Source organism: Phalacrocorax carbo, chromosome 7, assembly GCF_963921805.1.
Source record: "Phalacrocorax carbo chromosome 7, bPhaCar2.1, whole genome shotgun sequence".
In the NCBI taxonomy this organism is placed as follows: Eukaryota; Metazoa; Chordata; class Aves; order Suliformes; family Phalacrocoracidae; genus Phalacrocorax; species Phalacrocorax carbo.
Genome location: NC_087519.1, coordinates 32,286,606 through 32,305,774, shown reverse-complemented (window position 1 = coordinate 32,305,774; position 19,169 = coordinate 32,286,606).

Below are 19,169 nucleotides of genomic sequence, written 5' to 3'. Positions count from 1 at the left end.
AGGTACAGTACTATTGTTCATTTGCTGTGGACCTGCCTCTTTTCCCACTGAGTGTGTTGCTGTTTCTTAAGCTGGCCACTAGGATAAATGCAATATCAGACTTATTATTTCTGTTATTCTTTAGTTACTTTGTATTAGGCACTTTCTTCTTTCATGTAATAGATTTATTCCAGTATAATATCTTTCACCTACTTATAGATATGATAATATTAAATAGAAAAAAATTTCATGTAAATTATACATGAGCTTTTCAATATTGCATGCTTACTATAGTGCCTATATGTAAGCAGTTGGAATCAATCTTAAAGGTCTTTTCCAAACTAAATGATCCTATGATTCTAAAACAGGAAATCTACTCTAAGAGTTCTCTGCAGCTGACATCTGAAAAACTTATTCTCTTACTTGAAACTCTAAAGGGCAGTGATATCTATATTGTATATATTAAGAATATTAACTTTTAATGCTGGCTTCTGTATTGTAGGTAACTAAATTCTTCCAAAATTTACCAATTCAACTTGTGTTAATGGGTTAATATATAATTGGCAGTTACTAAGATAGATCTTGACATAGTTTATTGTAACAGCTCCTTTGAGTCTATTTGCTCAAAGTCTGTTCTACCTAGAGAAATTTTAATTCACTGATCCAGAGCCCTAAAGACCATAATGTCTGTGTCATTATATGTAATCATTTACATGATGGGCTATAATAGGTTCTTTGGGATGTTATAGCCTATTTTGCCAATTGGATTTTCCTGCATAAGTACTAGATCTGTGTGCTGAACAGCTTTCCATAGTATAACCTGGACCTTTAATTGATATTATTTCTTCCGTTTGTATTTACAGTTTAATCAATAGTAATGCTTTTTTATTGTGCATATTTAATTTTGAGATATTGAAAGGCTTTTGAATCCAGTCATTAGAAAAAATATATCTTGTGATGCTTATCTGCTTTTCTATTGCAAAACATTCATGAATACTTGTGGGGTTTTTTGAGGAAGGAAAGGTCTGGGAGTAAGGAAAGAAACAAAAAGTATGTCTTGTGTGCCACGTGTGCACCTGGACCACGTGCACCTGGACGCACTTTTCCATTTTGACATAATACAGAGCTTAATACTAACTTGTGCGTATATCATACTTAGCAACACATTTCTTTTTCTTGGGTTCTCTGTGAATTCTGTTTTTTCACTGAGTCTTGGACAACTTTGTCTTCTGTCCCATATAATTCCCATAACATATTTTCTGCTCTTTTTAGTGTTCCAGTTTTTTCTTTACCAAAACTACTTTCATTGACGACCTCATTCCTGTGTTGCTCCCAATATAGGTGGCCCTCTCTGTTACTCCCTGTAGGCATGCAGCCTGTTCTAAGATGGTCCTATTTCATTAATATGTTTATTCTCTAGCAGAGATTGAGAGATAAGATCAGACTGGCTGCCTGAGAAACTTAATTAGATGCAATAGCTTCAACCAAACTGACAGACTTTTAATAGTGTTTGCAAACATGTTCCCACATGCCTCTGTTGTGGTTTGATCTGATTTTTGTCATTTTGTCATAGTTCTCATGGTAGCCAGGCTGTGATGTGGTTGACTTCACCTACAAATAGGCTTGACCCTGCAGGGTGTTGAGATAAAAAAAAAAAACAAGCCATGAGAGAAAGAAAAGCACAGTGCGGTGAGGACACAGGTTCAGTTGAAATGACTTTGAATTATCTAGGTATGGTTATTTATGCTGTTCCTCCATTAGTTAATAAATACCTCAGTATAATAATTTCTACTTGGCAATTTATCCTGTTCTGTTCTATTTTGTAAGATAAGCTAAGATTTTTGTCTTTTTCTTCTTTCTTCCCCTTTTTGCTCTGCCTCCAGATACCTCACCGATATTTCTAATAGTGATATTTCTACCACAAATTTGAGGTTGCACAATGATTAGTAATGTGCAGAAAGAAGCTTGAGGAAACACCATATGCTATCAGTGGCTTAATCCTTGACTAGTGTATGTAGTAACACTACATAGATCATGGAATTTTTATTTATAAAAGTCCTTTTTCTTTCCATATTTACATAGGCCATGATGACATCCTTAAATTAGAGACAGAAACTAATGAAAATATTTCACAGTTTTTTCTCTGTATTCGGTACTTGTAACACAGGAAAGTAATACCTGACTCCATTGTTCTTTTCTGTGTCTGCTAATGGTATCAAAGATTTCTTTTAGCCTGTTCATTCTGTCTGTTACTATGTAGAAAACCAGGAAAAAATCTGCGGCTGCCTTCAAGTGCTTCTCAAAGTGTAAGATAAGCTTCTGAGTTAGGGAGAGAAGGAAGAGGAACTGTTATCACCCTAGGATGAGGAAGGAATGACCCTTCCTATAAAATCATGTAGTTCAGCAAGATTCACTTTCTAAAGGATACAGTAGTTCTTTCAATAAATTGCAGTGACTTAAGAGATTAACTGACTGCAGCACATAGAAATATCTGGTTTGGGGGGAAGGTTTAGAATGAAATATGAGAAGCCTGACATGGTACAACCCAAAATTGATGCATTCACAATTGAGAGCTGCTTCTGAAATCATTATTTCTGGCTAGCTGTGGCTTGCCTACAGTAACTAGCAAGAGAAGGGAAAAAACATCACTGTCCTTTCTTAATAAGAAAAATCTATGTTTCTAGTTCTTTGTTTTCACCATCACTTCAAAACAGGTTAGAGGGCAACTTCCTAGTGATGGGAATGCCTGGGAAATAGTGGGGTTTACAGTATTCATTTTTTCTTGTTTTCATGAGCTTCATTGTTCCTCGTTCACTCAACCCTTTGCCTGTAGCTAAATGGCTACCCTTAAGTTTCAAGTAGCAGAAATATTTTGATGGCTCTGTTGAAAAAAGGCAGAGTTGATATACAAATCTCCATAATTGCTTTCCACCTCTTCTGAGTAGAAGGTTTGAGATGGTTTAGCTACTGTGGAGGCACACTGGAGACAGCAGCCAGAACAGAGCTGGGATGATGGTTTTCTATCAAGATTAGCAGCTGGTAAAGCAAGAAAGCACCAAACACATGGTAAACTTAGGGCTTTTTCATTGCTCTAAAGCTTTATATGACATATATTACACTGAGCTCCATATGCTTTTACCAACGGATTAACAAATGGAGGGAAAGTGATAATAAATTTTCTTTTACCACTTTTTGCTTATATATACAAGAGAGTATAATCTGATTTATTTATGTAGTCACTCCCTTGACTAGGTAATACTAATGTATATTTTATAGTCATTCAAACTCTCTTTGACTTCAGAAGTATTTCTAAGTGCTATACACTACAAAAATTACAACAGTTATGACTGACTGGTAATGAGAAATATTGTATTTGGGGAGTATATTATTTGAGCCAGAGGGCAAACTAATAGCAGACAATACCAAAGAAAAGGACTCACTAATGATTTTTTAAAAATGTATTTATTAAAAAATTTAACTGAGATCACATAGTAACACAATTAGCACCAGAGATATATAGCTAAGAATGGTTTAGTGTGTGTGTGTGTATATATATAAAAAAAAGCTGTACCACACTTAAATAAACCTAATATTTTCAAAATATAAGAGTCTAATAAATTTCACCAAGGAATATAGAGAAATATCTGAAATATTCACAGCAGTTTTAGGAATTCGTTTTTGAACACAGATGAACAGTGTTGGAAAAGATACTGGACTAAATGATATTTAAGATTACACAGTTTAGAAGAAAATCTAAGAAATCTCATTTTGGGTGAGACATTTCCCACAAAACAAGGACTTTCTAGTGCTTGCGTGCCAGAGAAATCACAACATTTCATGCCCCTTTGCACAGATCTCAAAGGTATTAAGTGAATACAAAATACTTTAGAGGATTTATTTGTCATAGATATTAAGAAACTACAACAGCATACTGTCACTACGGGTCTGCGTGCATGGTCTTTCACAACCTATTTCTTATTCCTGCTATGTGAAGCCTTGTTGCCTTATGTATTAGTGTCACAATATAAGACCTGTCATTGTTTGGAACAAATAAAAGTTTGGGCATTTTACAGAATGATTGGAAATACTAGGTATGTATTATCTGTCTCTGGCTGATTCCACTCCAGCCCTCATGTGCTTTGTCCTCGTCCTGGTGGCTGCACGCATTTCCTCTGGCTGAACTGTTTTTGTTGCTGGATTGGCTCACTCTCCGTTCCCCTCACACCCCCTGTCTGGCTGCTTTTTCTTTAGGCTCTGACTTTCTGAGCTCATTTCCAGAGCAAGGGTGTTAATCTCTGAGTATGTCTGTGCTGTTATTGAGACTACAGAGGAGAGATTCAAATGTTTTAGCCTGGGTACTTCAGCTAAAGCAGTGTTAGTCAGAACAAATGTAGCAGCTGCAAAACAACACTTTTAAAATTTAAGGCCGTACTACGTTAAGAGGTGCTGGACTGCATGTAAAACAACTGTAGTTACAAACCAGCCAAACTTCTTTGACTTTGTTTGTTTTTTTTTTTAAATAAAAAATCCTTTCCTGCTACAAAACTGTAAATTAATAGTACCAATCTTGTTAATGCCAAATCTTTGTCCTGGTCTGCAGCAATTAGGTGAGTTCATGATTAGGCACTTGCTCTCCTTCAGGCTGCTCCGTTGGTGTATCTGCTTTCCTGACCATAGTACCTAGCTTCAGCCTCACTTTTTAGTCTATTTTTCATTCTTGTGTTGGTTCTCTGCTGGACATCCTGACTCCTCTCCTGATTAGCCTGGCTCTAAGCAGTAACTAGCTTAGGAGGTCCAGCTGAGCAGTGAAATATGTGTTAAAAACTTGGCTCTGGTTAAAAGGAAAAAAAAATGAAAAAAAAATAAAATTCACTCTATCACTTGCACTGCCTAGGGGAAGAGGGAAAAATACAAATGAAGTAGGCGGAGGTGAGAGAAAAGGCTTTATAGATTTAGGCAGTGGATAGCATAGGGAATTAAATCTGTGGTAAGCAGAAGTTTGCTGCAATCAGGGAAGGAGTTAATTTTTCCCTTCACCCTAGAAGTTTCCCTTTCTCACCGGTTGAGAAGGTTTATAATATATGTAAAAGAAAAATAAAATAAGTGCTTTTTAGAAGAACTTCTGAAAAATGGGCTCCCAGCAAGGAAAACAACAAGTGTAAACACTTTAATTCAATCTTTAACTGAAACATGAAGACAGTGCCTGCTGCTTGTATACGCCTTCAGAGATGATGGGGAATATGCCTGCCTACATGCACAGCAAAGGTGAAGAAGCTTCTCGAGCAAAGTTGCTTGCTCTGTGTCTAAGCTTGCACTTGAATGAGTGCTGGAACTATTGTGCCGTTGACTGTTAACTTTCAGTTGTACTTTCAGGTTAGCAACTCTCTGATTTTTACTCTTCTTTCTGCCCCAGTGCTTGCTGTATGCTTACCCCTTGTGGTGGGCTAACCTTGGCTGGGTGCCAGGTGCCCACCAAAGCCATTCTATCACTTCCCCTCCTTCAGCAGGACAGAGGAGAGACAATATAACAAAAGGCTCATGGGTCGAGATAAGGACAGGGAGAGATCACTCACCAATTACCCTCACAGGCAAACTGAATTCATTACCAAAAAAATAAGAGTAGAATAATGAGGAAAAAAAAACCCTAAATTTAAAACACCTTTCCCCCCCCCTCCCCTCTTCCTGGGCTCAAGTTCACTCCCAATTTTGTCTGCCTCCTCCCACCCAAGCAGCGCAGAGGGAGGAGGAATGGGGGTTGTGGTCAGTTCATCACATGTTGTCTCTGCTGCTCCTTCCTCCTCAGGGGCAGGACTCCTCACACTCTTCCCCTGCTCCAGCACAGGCTCCCTCCCACGGGAGACAGTCCTCCACAAAATTCTCCAACGTGGAGCCTTCCCACAGCAGACAGTTCTTCATGAACTGCTCCAGCGTGGGTCCCTTTCCTGGGGCACAGTCCTTCAGCAACAGACTGCTCCAGTGTGGGTCCCCCACGGGGTCACAAGTCCTGCCAGCAAACCTGCTCCAGCATAGGCTCCTCTCTCCACGCATCCACAGGTCCTGCCAGGAGCCTGCTCCAGTGTGGGCTTCCCATGGGGTCACAGCCTCCTTCAGGCACACCTACCTACTCTGCCATGGGGTCCTTCACGGGCTGCAGGTGGATATCTGCTCCACCGCTAACCTCCCAGGGCTGCAGGGGGACAGCCTGCCTCACCATGGTCTTCACCACGGGCTGCAGGGGGATCTCTGCTCGGGTGCCTGGAGCACCTCCTCCCCTCCTTCTTCACTGATCTTGATGTCTGCAGAGCTGTTCCTCTCACATATTCTTGCTCTCTCTGTCACTGCAGTTTCTCTTGGGCAGGCATTTTTTTCCCCCCCTTTTTCAGTATGTTATCCCAGAGGTGCTACCACTGTCGCTGACTGGCTCAGTCTTGGCCAGTAGCGGGTCCATCTTGGAGCTGGCTGGCATTGGCTGTATTGGATATGGGGGAAGCTTCTAGCAGCCTCTGACAGAAGCCATCCCTGTAGTTCACCCCTCCCGCACTGCGAAAACCTTGCCACATAAACCGAATACATCTGTTCTATGCGAAAACCAGAGAAAAGTTTGTGTAATTGCATGAGGCTCATTTCTACCAGTTTTCTCATCAGTAGCAAGGTTAAGGATGCCCAAGTCTGATGAATAGTATTTCTCACTGGAAGTCCCACATTTTGTAGCATTACAGACTGTTCCTTATGCTGTTTCTTCTGTTCCCAGTTTAAGATTTGGATATTTCTGTCTGGTGTTTGGAAATGCATAGGACCCTGTAAAGACATGTCCTGTGTCCTACTTAATATATCACAACAGGAGAGAAGAAAGTTTTCCATTGTTGATGATGTTTCATTCAGGGATTTAGAGAGTGAATGCTTCTGCCTAAATACTTAAGTTGCTATACCAACTATTTAAATTATTTTTTTCCTAAAGTGTTTTTATTGTTGTATTGCAGTAGGGGACCCAAATACAGCTGTGGTGTTGTAAGTGGAAAATGATGCAGCATCTGCAATCATTGGATTTACAGTTAGAGGTGATCAGAATGGAATTAACTTTATTTGCTGTTTCATTGTTGGCTGCAGAAAATACTATATAACTACTCGTTAGTGTGGTCCATGCCTGCCTCAGCACCTGCTCCATAGACATCGTGGACCTTTCAGTTTGGTGGTGGTTGCTGTTGATTTTGGGCAATTTTAGCTTATAGCTCCTTCAAATAGAAGGATAATATTATTCATGCTGTAGCAAGACAGTTTAGCACCAAGAAATAAAAACTTCCACCTGTTGGCATATTCTAGGGACTGTTTTATCAGAATAAAATGGTACTTCAAGGCATAGCCATGCTCACCAGGTTCAGAGGCTGGGATCTAAAAGCTGAACATCCATCTCTTGGTAAATACCCAGAAGTATCTAGCAAAAAAATGAGCATATTTTCTGAAAGACTTTTTACTAATATATCCACATTCCTTGGTGTAAATAAACATAGAATACTTTCCGTTTAAGAAACTTTATAGAACAAATCCTTTTTTCTTCAAATGAATTTATAAGAATTTGCTGAAATATTTGCATGGTGAACTTCAGTGTGTACTACGTCTACAGGCAGTTCACTTACAGCAGGCACTACTTGTGGGAATACATAATGTGTCACTTAAGTCATAGTTTTTTCTCTCCCTGTCTCTTCTCGGTCTGAATGATAAAACTTTCCAAGTAGGAAAATGAATTTTCAATTTTCTAAATAAATCTAAGTGATCAGTAGCATACAGTCTGGCTTACACAGGAATCTGTTCTGATACAAAAGGGGGTATTTCTAAAACAGTGGGTAAACTACAAATGCTATGTAAAAGAAATTTTCATTTAGCTCTACATTTAGTTCCTGTATTTGCAGACCCATCATGACAGTTTTCCTGATTGCTACCACCTTCTTACTAAAATAGCAGTGCTAAAAGATATGGCTTCTTAAATATGTTAACTTATTAAGATTATGACAATGGAATGAATTTGGGTTTCTTTTGGTCTCAGTACTGTCTACAATATTTTACTATGAGAGCAGTCTGTTCCAAAGCGTAATCATGACACTGAGACTGAAGAACTGACACAGGAAAACATACCAGGATGAAATAGTTTTTAGGTTAAAAATAACTGTATCAAACAGTGAGAGAGATTAAGCTGTTACAGAGCTTCTTGAGTAGAAAGAATAGTGTATAGCTGAGGCATTTAAAGAAAGTGTACTGTACTAACAGTTGTATTATAAATGAACACAATATTAAACAATGGTCAATAATTCCTCTATCCTCTTATGGTTAGCTGCTCAGTATTTCAAAGTGAGCAATGGAAAAACAAACTGCAGTTGGATCTGTGACCCGCAGCAAGTAACTTAACCTTGCTGTGCGGTAGATTTGGTTCATAACTTTCTTTTAAGATATTGGTTGCAAGGCTTAATTTTTAATACTTTAGCTTCTTCAAAATTCTTTGACCTAGGTCTATATAGATGTAAAGGGCTAGTTTAGTAAATTAAGCAATGAGATTTCCTTATGTTGAATCATACTTTTTTTTTTTATTTTTTTTGCTAAACGATGAATGCTGGAAGTTGTTCCATTTAATGAAGATGTTAGGCACTGAGCTCACCTCCTGAGATGCACATGTTGTTTTCCAGATGATCCCCAGAGGAGGCTGTAGTGCTTTCGGTGGTACTGGAGCATCCTGCAATAGAATACTGATAGTCCAATGCAGGATGCTTTGCTTGAAGTAGTAGACTGAAACTTTAAGATGTCACAAATCTAGGTCTTTCTGTGGCTGTGTGTACATGGGATATTGCTTGGCTAGCTTGATGTTTTCCTTTTTTGAATTAACAATTAGTCTCATAGGAGGCTGCATCTCATTATTTTGTTATTAATAATGGAAATGTGGCTCAGTATTATACTGTGGTGTTTTGTAGCTTTACTTTATGCTCTTGAAATGCCATACAAAATTGTGTGACTTCACTTGTTTTGTCCCTGTAATCTTTCAGGTTTTTTTACATAATCCCATTATTAAATGAGAAAAAAAAAACCAACATAGTTTTGGGCCCAAGCCAAACCTGTGTGAGTTAAGGAGCTAAGTTTTATTCAGGTATTTATTTAGGTAGGTATCATATATCTCAGTTCCTTTCCATGACCAATATCTGACCCTTCCTTTCCAGCAATGATGATTGTTTTTCACTTGTCTTCCTTCAGCTGGCTTTTTCTTTCAATCAGTTCTTATCTTGTTGCCATATAATTCTAATAAAAAATTTGGCTGATGACTGGAATCTTGAAGGAATGGAGTATGAAAGCTGGTATAAATAATTTTGTTTCAAATAGGAAAAAATAATCTCATTGCTTGTGAACCTGCTTCTGTGTTCTTACACAAAGTAGCTACTGGCCAACTTTTTTCATGTTCACTGGCTGGTCTGAAAAAACCCATCAACCAACAACAACAGAGTGGAGATCAAGCGAAAAGGGATTAATAGCAAAAAGTTGCTGTATGCTGCAGAGTACAATAAGCAAGGAAGATCTCTTTTCCTGCTACATGATAATGAATGATGATGATTACTATGAACTGAAGTATTCAATCATTTTATTTGCAGACCTGATATAAAACTGGGTATTCAGATCTTTTGAGTAAGATACAAACAGTAGAGTATGTTTTGATAGTCAGTTTCATCCCTAGCACAGTTAGTCCTAGTTAATACAAGATACACTTTCTTCTGTATTTTCAGCTCGATTCTTTCCTCACTGGTCTTTGAGCACTATGGCACTGTACACTGGAGATCTTCACTACTTATAAATTACTCTGGTTAATTGCAGCTAGTTTTATTTTATTGAAGTCCTCCCTATCTTTCCTTGTATAACTTCACTTTTATTAGGTAAAAGCTTTTGGTTTTGGGGGGAATAAAAGTTGTTGTACCTAATGGAAATAAATTCCTTATTAGTTATAACCAAGTTCCTGCAAACTCCCCACGGAGTGGGAGGATCACCAAAGACATTCTTTGTGTTCAATGGGGTAAGGATAGTTTTGGTAAAATTGTGAGCCCTTTTTGTGCAGAGTGTAAGTCTGGATATTGTCAGGAAGACACTTCTTTCTGTGTTAAGGGAGTGCTTCGTTTGCCATGTACAAGTGACGGTGAGAAAATGTGATGTTGAACAAGGCAAGTTACTGCCCCAGAATTGCAGTTTGTATGGTACTAAAGCTTGACTAATTAGCAGATGTCAGATCAGGGTTTTGTCTTAATTCTCATTTAGTAGTGTGTATTTGTCCCTAGGAAGGAATTAACATAATTCTTCCTTTGTCCTAACCAGACTTTTTTTTATTAAAATTATCTTAATGAAGTATCTTGAGATTTGTGAAGAAAAAGGTTGCCTTTCCACATAAAAATGTAAATACTTTAAGAGTCAGCCTTACAAGGAGGAATTGGGGTGGAGTATTCCTCCATCTAAATAGCAGCAGATGAAAAATCAGACCAATGTCAATCATATGAACCTACCTTCATTTATTTCTAATAAGTCTTTCTTTGTGCTTTTGTTTTCTGCTGTGGTTTCTCTTGAAAATTTGAAAGCAAAGTTTTTGCTAACACACTGAGAAAATTAATCAGGTCTGCCTAAAAAACTCAGACACCAGTTACAATCATCTTTTTAACTCGAGTAATCTATTGGAGGTTCAGACTATGATTACAGTCTATTGAACTTACAAATGGGTAAATGTGATTTTTTCAAAATGTGCCTTGAATAAAAATGGCAAGTTAACATCACCTTCACTTCTATTCTGCAGACCTGCTTCTGGGGTGACTCTGAACAGAAACTAGTGGGTTTTGTCTACTCTGAAATGCAACTGTCACTGTAAAGCAAGGTATTAAAGTGACTGAGTTGTTCAAATTGCAATAGTTTGGAGTAAGTTCTACAGTCCAGCACTTTCCTATATAAACTGATTGTACAGTGAATTGGAAATTGTGTTGCAGAGTCTGTAGAGAAGCAGTCAGAAACAGTGCTTTTAAAGCTTAGACTTATATACGGCAATTTTATATTGTTCTGCTCACTGTATAATTTCATTTGAAAAAACAAACAGTAAGTCTCTTACAAAAATGTATATATTACTCAGGAAAGGCAGACTAGCTTGTCTTCTTTCTCTGCAGAGTATGTAGATGTGCTGCTGATTTCTGTGGAGTTACAATTTAAGAATATAGACTCATTTTATGTTCTACTTCAGAAAAGTGTATGTGTCACTAATTCATGACAAGTCTGTGATAAAGTCTGACACTTATTTTTCAGCCTTCTGTTAGGGGATAAAAAGATAGTGAAATTAGGGGGCAGGCTCACCTACTACTTGCAAAAAAAAAAGTAGTTAGTGTATTGAAAAGCTAATATTTTATTAATTGAAACAAAAATCTTTTTCTAGGCTCTCTAAAAAGTAGTCGCCCTTGAGCTGTTGGTAAAGCAGTATTTAAAATAAGTTCCTGACATCACCAAGACCTGTTTCTTTCATTTAATCTCTGTTCATGCTTGCAGAACAAGAAAGCAAAATGAATTTTTAGAGCAGAAGTATCTTTATGGAAACCCATGTTACAGAATAAAGCAAAATATGTTCATTCATATAGAACTGTAATGTTTGTATTATTATCTTTAGTCCCAATCTGGGTTTACTATATTACTTTTGACCGATTTTTGCAAATAGATTTCAACACTTTCTCTTCATTAAAAGCATTTTGTTGCAAGAATACAAGATCTGTAGCTGTACGCTTCTACGGGAGAACTTATCTTGGGCCGCATATCTCCGGGACACAGGGCTCTACCCACCCTGGGGACAGTGATGCACAGACACCAATATGATGGATACAAAATGTCCGTTTATTTAGCTGCGTCACACGCTTATATAGCTCTTGCGGTTCCTGTTCCTGCCACTCCTATGGGGAGGAGTCTATCTTTCCGTCACATCCCGTAATCTTCCGGTCGCCGATCCCTGTCTATTCCCCTACAAAGATCATATGGCAGAGAGAACTGAAGGTGAATCAAAACATATGGGTTTCTTTTTATTTCACGTGATAATACTGGTGTGCATAAAAGCTATATGCCAGAAACATCAGTGAATTGTGATTTGATGAAAGTGAATCTGTTTGACAGGAGCTAATTTGCACAAAAAAGTTCTCATGAAGTTGCAATGATCAGGCCTCTACTCAGTATAAAAATGTGATCTTTATAGGACTTTGTATCTCAAATCCTTGACAGGAATATTCACTTTAGTAGTTGGCACAGTTGATCAGGCAGTTAAATCTGTTCACTGTAAAAGTAAAAAAGGAAGAGCGCTTGCCCTGCTAGTGTTTTCTTATTTTCTCAGGCAATTAGAAACCAAGGAAATTGATTATTTAGAAATTGTATAAAAGTTTAGAAATCGTATATTTAGAAATTGTTTAGACAGCAAGTCTTATGAGGAGCAGGTGAGGGAGCTGTGGGTGTTCAGCCTGGAGAAGAGGAGTCTGAGGGGAGACCTTGTCGCTCTCTACAACTACCTGAAAGGACATTGTAGTGAGGTGAGTGTTGGTCTCTTCTCCCAGGTTACTACCAATAGAACGAGAGGAAATGGCCTCAAGCTGCGTCAGGGGAGGTTTAGATTGGATATTAGGAAAAATTTCTTCACTGAAAGAGTGGTCAGGCATTGGAAGAGGCTGCCCAGAGAGGTGGTGGAGTCACCATCCCTGGAGGAGTTAAAAAAATGTATTGACATGGTACCTCGGGACATGGTTTAGGAGGTATGGTAGTGTTGGGTTGATGGTTGGACTTGATCATCCTAGAGGTCTTTTCCAACCTTAATGATTTTATGATTCTATGTATTTACCCCTGTAATTATGTTATCTTGAGACTGGGGTCACAGTGGTTTGCCCTTCTTGGTACATGGCTGACAAAAACTATTAACACATGGAAAAAGAAAGGAACTTAAGAGAATAATATTTTCCCACCGTATTGAATGTGTCGTACCAGTATTCTGATCTTTCATGACTAGTAAATGCTAATAGGTTAAATGCTGGATTATGGGTCAGACTTGTCAGTGCTTAGAGCAAGAATACAAATGCATGTTGTTTGATTTAGCAAGTCAATTAAAAAAAAAAAGTAAGTTCTCTACTGGCTTCTGTGTAATTGACTCTTTAGTTGGGGACATATGTTTGAAGAGTCCTGCTAAATCAGCATAAGTGCTCAAGTGTGAGCTGTGCTGACATCACAGGCTTCTGTTAAGGTAGTGTGTGATTACAAGTTGGGACTTGACTATTTGCCTGCACTCCAGGAAAATAGCTGATTCCAAAACTGTCCTCCTTGGCCTCACTGACAGGTGGTTCTCCATCATATTTAAAACTTACTTCTTAGATCTTAATTGTCTGCCTTTTAGTTTACATAAGGCTGAGAAACTTTAACAGAAAGGGGCAGACAAAGGTTTCTACAGTGTTTAGCCTCTGGAACTGTCTGCCAACCATATATAGTAACTTTATTGTCCTGAGGTATGTCTATAAATACAAATGTTTGGAGAATGGCCCCAAATTGAATAAAGAAAGGGGAAGCAAATATAAATTGAGAATTAATGCCATTCTCAATAGAATGAAACCAACAGACCATACTACTTTCCTAAACTGTTTTCAGACAACCTTATGAGGAGATTGAAGGCTGCTCCTAGGGAATGTTTTAAAATCTGTCATTATTTCCCATTCCATAAAGAAGTCTTAGTTTGAATCCTCATCTTCCACGTACAGTATCCGTACATCTACATGTTTTCTCATTGTGTTATTTTATGGCAATGCATGATTACATTTAACAAATAAGTTGCAGGTCCCTCCTGCTCTCTCAGCTTCTGTCTACAGTTTGGTTTCCCTCTTCTGAACTCCTCTTTTCTGTTGCAATATTTCCACTTAATGCATTATTACAAAATCTGATATTACTTTATTCCAAGTAAGAGCAAACAGGTGACCTGTTTTTTAAAGACACCAAATACTGCTTATGTCAGGCAGCCTAGCACTTAGTCCCACTTTACAGTAGGATGTATCCTCTAAGGCAGTGTAAGCAACTGTGAAGCACAAAGCAATTTGTTTTGTGTAAGTAGCTGTTATGAGTAACTGTTTGTACTACAAGACAGTCTAGGGAGCCCCAGCATAGACTAGGACATTGTATGAACCTGAAGATAATTCACCACTGGAAGTAATTTAAGTTGATAATGAATTAACAAAAACAAAGTTTTGAAGAACTAGCAAATAAAGTGGGTCGTAGAAGACTTTAACATGGCCAGTGTCATATGTTGTATTTATTCTTGATGAATTACTGCAATCTCTTTTCATTCAGAAGCTGTGCTAAGTTTGCAAAGTTCAGGGATAGATCACATGATTGATAAATTCTTGTTGCTGTATAAACAAAAAATATCTTCCCCCAAAATGCTGTCTACACACTTCTAATATTACAGTGCAAGGAAAATGAGATTAGAATGAAAGCTTACTTTGTTTTCAAGAATATTTTGACTTCTTATTTTGGCTGAAACTTATTTTTCTTGGTTTTTCTTAGGAAGATGCAGGGAAAATTATTGTGAAGGCTTTTCATAAAATCATTAAGGTTGGAAAAGACCCTATGATCATCAAGTCCAACTATCATCCCAACACCACCAGGCCTCCTAAACCATGTCCTGAAGTGCCATGTCTACATGTTTTTTTAACTCCGCCAGGGATGGTGACTCCACCACCTCTCTGGGCAGCCTCTTCCAATGCCTGACCACTCTTTCAGTGAAGAAATTTTTCCTAATATCCAATCTAAACCTCCCCTGACGCAGCTTGAGGCCATTTCCTCTCGTTCTATTGGTAGTAACCTGGGAGAAGAGACCAACACTCACCTCACTACAATGTCCTTTCAGGTAGTTGTAGAGAGCGACAAGGTCTCCCCTCAGACTCCTCTTCTTTTCATGTGAAGAAGCAAACTTATCAGTCTGTTTACATGAGTCTAGGCTGGACCAATTTTGCCAGTTTTGTTACTAACAGGAAGGCAGGCCTTCTTCCAAAGAATTTATAGTCTAAATATATAAACACTACAGGTGGTAGGCAAATGCAGTGGATCTCGAGAAAGCTATTTCTTTGCTTCAGTGGTGAAACAACTTCATATTTCTGACACTAGTGATTCCTTGGCTCCTGAATATGATATAAAGAGGCAGGTGAACTGCAGTGTATTTCATAACAGTTTCTAAAATAGAAGCATAGAAGCATAGACGCAGATTCCACAATATCTAAGCTGGACTCTTCATCTTGACTGCAGTTAGACATTCATTAGACACTATAGTGTCTAATGAATATTTATAGTGTCTATAGTCCATAGAAACTGAAGCCTTTTCTAGAAATTTTAGGGAAAGAGTGAGGCTTAAATATCTGGGAAAAGCATTGCCAGTCACAAGGCATGGCAAACCAAAAAATGGATTTTTATGTAAAGATAGAGACTGGATCTTGGAGTACTTACTAATCTCAGGATATTTAACCCCTCTCCTGGCATACTGGCTGTAGCTCTTTTTGTCTAGTAAAATGTGGGGAACTGTACACTGGAGTACCTATCTGGGGTAGTGGTGAAGAGGCATGGTGGTGTGTGTGTGATGAATCCTGTGTGCCTCAGTATTATCCAAAGTCTGGCTTGAAATCTCTTGCAAAGAAATAACTACGTAAGTTTTTACATTTGGGTTTAAGGTCTGCATAGTAAATGCAGTCTTTCTTTGCAGTGAAGAGGGATTTAACTGCTCTGCTGGTAGTGACACTGTCAGGTCTACTTGTGACTACGGTATTAGCTATATCACAGCCTTTCACTGGAAATTTCCTCCTTTATGAACACACTTTCTTTTAATGAATTCTTCTTTTGTGTGTTATTTTTAACATACCTTTACTCTTATGAACATCAATAACATACACTGAACTCCTCATTTTGTCACAATATTTTAATTAGTTTTACTTCCAGGCTTGAACAGCTGCTACCCAATCACCAGAGGGTAGACCTGTCTCTTACTGAACCAGATCACGTACTAACACTTTCCTCATCCCTCTTTTACACTGTCTCAAATCACTTCTGGCACTGAACAGTGAGTCTGGGCAAGATCATCTCACTGGTATGCCAATATGACGTTACCCAGTAAAGTAAATGAAGAATCACTATTCCTGTTGGTAGGCATCATTCTGAAATACCAAGTTATACACACCTCTCTCTTGTTTTGGCAGCAAAACTGATAATTCCCAGATTTACTCTTTTGGTATCCTAATAACTGTCTTAAAGACCATACTGTGGTTTGCAGCGAATACCCAGAATGAATGTTAGCCATCAAACTAGAGCAAAATCAGAATAATTCTTTTCAGAAATAGGAACCTGGCAATGAAGTAACTCAAAAGACTGGAAGGAAGAAACCATCTGTCAACCTCTTGCTACCTCATTCAGCTAACCGAAGAGCCACCCGAAAGATTTGTAGGAAACTAGAGGCAAAGGAAATTAAATACTGTATCATATTCCTTTTCACTGCAACTATTAAGATATAAGGTTATAAATTACTTTAAAAACCCCAGTGAAATACTATTTATATATTTAAAATTAATTCTTTGCGCATGTATGCACACAAACATGTATAAGCATACGTATCTGTATAATGGAAATATATTTTTTAAAGTCTATTTTGTTCCAAATATTTTAAGTCACATTACGGTGTGGGGGAGAAGAAAAAGGATACATGGATAGAACATTCTATTTTTCAGAGTTATTAGTGTGATAAACTTCATAAATACCAAATATCTTAGAAATACATAACAAAACTTAAAGTATTTATGGATTTCAGTGACTCTGAAAACTGTAACTTCTGGTATTTCGAGTAGTAAAAGTGTTGTAACTTTTTACAGAAGATGACATTTTTATTGCAATTGCTGTCTGTAACCATTGTTTTGTACACAGAAGAAAGCTGCATGTCTGTAAAAAGAGTATAAGGCTTCAATAATATCTTGAATGAAGGTGATGTGAGACATTATTTTTTATCTTATACTACATATGCAGTGAGTTATGAAGTAAAGATTTGTTTAAATCTGGTTCATTTTAAACCCAAAGTGCGAAATGTTCACATTATCCTATCCTTGTCCATAATCGATGACATACCTCTGGAGTCATTAGACCTCGTAATGTAGAGTAATCTAGAAGGTGACAGCAGACTGTACACATTTTCTTCTCTGGATTATCACTTATCTCTATGACAACAAAGTTAATACAGCATACAGTGCATGAAGAAACTATGTCACAATATGAGTAATAGAGGTTAGAGCATAAAAATAATTTGAAAATGTCTCCACATTTCTTTACTTCCATGCCGTTGCTGTAACAAGCAGATTTTCTGAAATAATTGCCTTTCACCTCTTTGATGGAATTACTCCTGGACAATACTTGTTGCTCTGTTTTGGGTTTCGGTATGATAAGCTCATTTGACTTTAGATACTTGCAAGGTCTGTTTGGCATAATCCTGGGACTCTTGTCTGCTACCCTTTCACAGACATTACTGAATTATTCCCATTGTGGTGTGTTCTCAGACTAACCGGTGCATTAATTGTAATGTTTGGATGATAGAAGCAGATACCTGTTCCACATCTATTAGAGATTTCTGAAGAAATTAGCAAAAGAACAAACACTTCCTCTTTCAGGTTTCAGTATATTTAGAGCAAGGTAATATTTTAGAGTGTAGTTTCTCTTCTTTTCAGCATACTTTCTTTGCTCCCATATAATACAACTTTTGCTTGTTACTCTTCAGTCACTGTCTTCCTAACACTCAAGTTTTTCCCTTATGGGCTGATGAAAGAACTTTTCTTTTCATAACCATGATGTTTGTTCATTAACTCTCTTTAGAATATCACATCTTCCCCCAAAGGAAGGGAATGAATGTCAGTGTTTGGCAAACTTCTTTCACTGCATCTGTCCACCTATTTGAATCCATCAGTTGCTACCCCACCCTAGCCCTGGAACTCAAACCCTTGCAGACAGCTTGGTTTTGCTTTGGTTTTTTTTTTCGTTAAAGTTGTCCATTTTTTATTTCAGAAGACAGAATGTAAAGAAGGAAATAAAAGCTTGTCAGCTCTTGCTAAAATAAGAAATACAAGCATTTTAATACCTTCACTTTTCTAAGGGAGAGTGGCACAGAAAGGGTAAGAAAGACTCTTACAAGGACATCATCTAGGCATATTAAATTTAATAATAATAAAAAAGAAAACAAAACCAGGAACATGATCTGGTGAGTAAACTTACTCTGAAGCAATTTGTTTAAGTTGAGAAATAACTTGGAAGAGCTTGTTCTGAGTAGTCAAGTAACATTTGTCAAGAGAAAAATACTGTTGATACACATTATCAAATTATTTTTTCTCTAGGTTATTTCCTTCTGCCCTGCGCTGTGGACTGTTTCTTAAAAATACTTTTTTGTCTCTACTTATCTCTTACTATTTTTTTTCAGTAAAAATGAACTGATCAGTCAAAAAAATTTCTCTAACTAATTCAGTTAATTCCTGTACATCCATATGTAAATATTTCACGTGTAACAAACAGAGCATAGATATAACCTTGGGTCACTGCAGTGGCTAATTGCTTATAAATTGGCAAAGGGCACAATGCTACAACCTGTTCCCCATGGAAATTAATAGGTTTTTATGTGAATCCTATTCCACCCACGTGGAAAGCATTTCAGGAGAAGTAGTCAAGATTCAACGATCAGATCCCTTTCCCAAGGTCAGGCGAGGATGATTATGTACAGTTTGCCAGACTGCTGCTGCTGAAAGTGGAATATGTTAAATGGCCTAACCTGAAGAATATTTTTTGTTAATGCAAGTGTAAACAACTGAGTTTCTCAGCAAAATGTCTTATCCTAATAGCTAAAAAATCATCATCTCCTTTAGGGGAATGCATAAAGAATAGAAAAAGGTGGAGAAGTAACAGTTTCGATGCCAGAGAGCAAAGTTTGAAATACTGTTAAAGCATTGGCAATTCGGTTTCAATATCCCATAGTAGACCCCTGAATCTTTCCCAACACATGCTTTCACTTCCTTCACTTAGCTCATCTTGTCTCTTTACTTTGTAAATTTTCCAGTCTTGTAATTTATTCTGTTTTTGTACAATGCCTTGTACCATAAATCCCTCACTATGGGTCA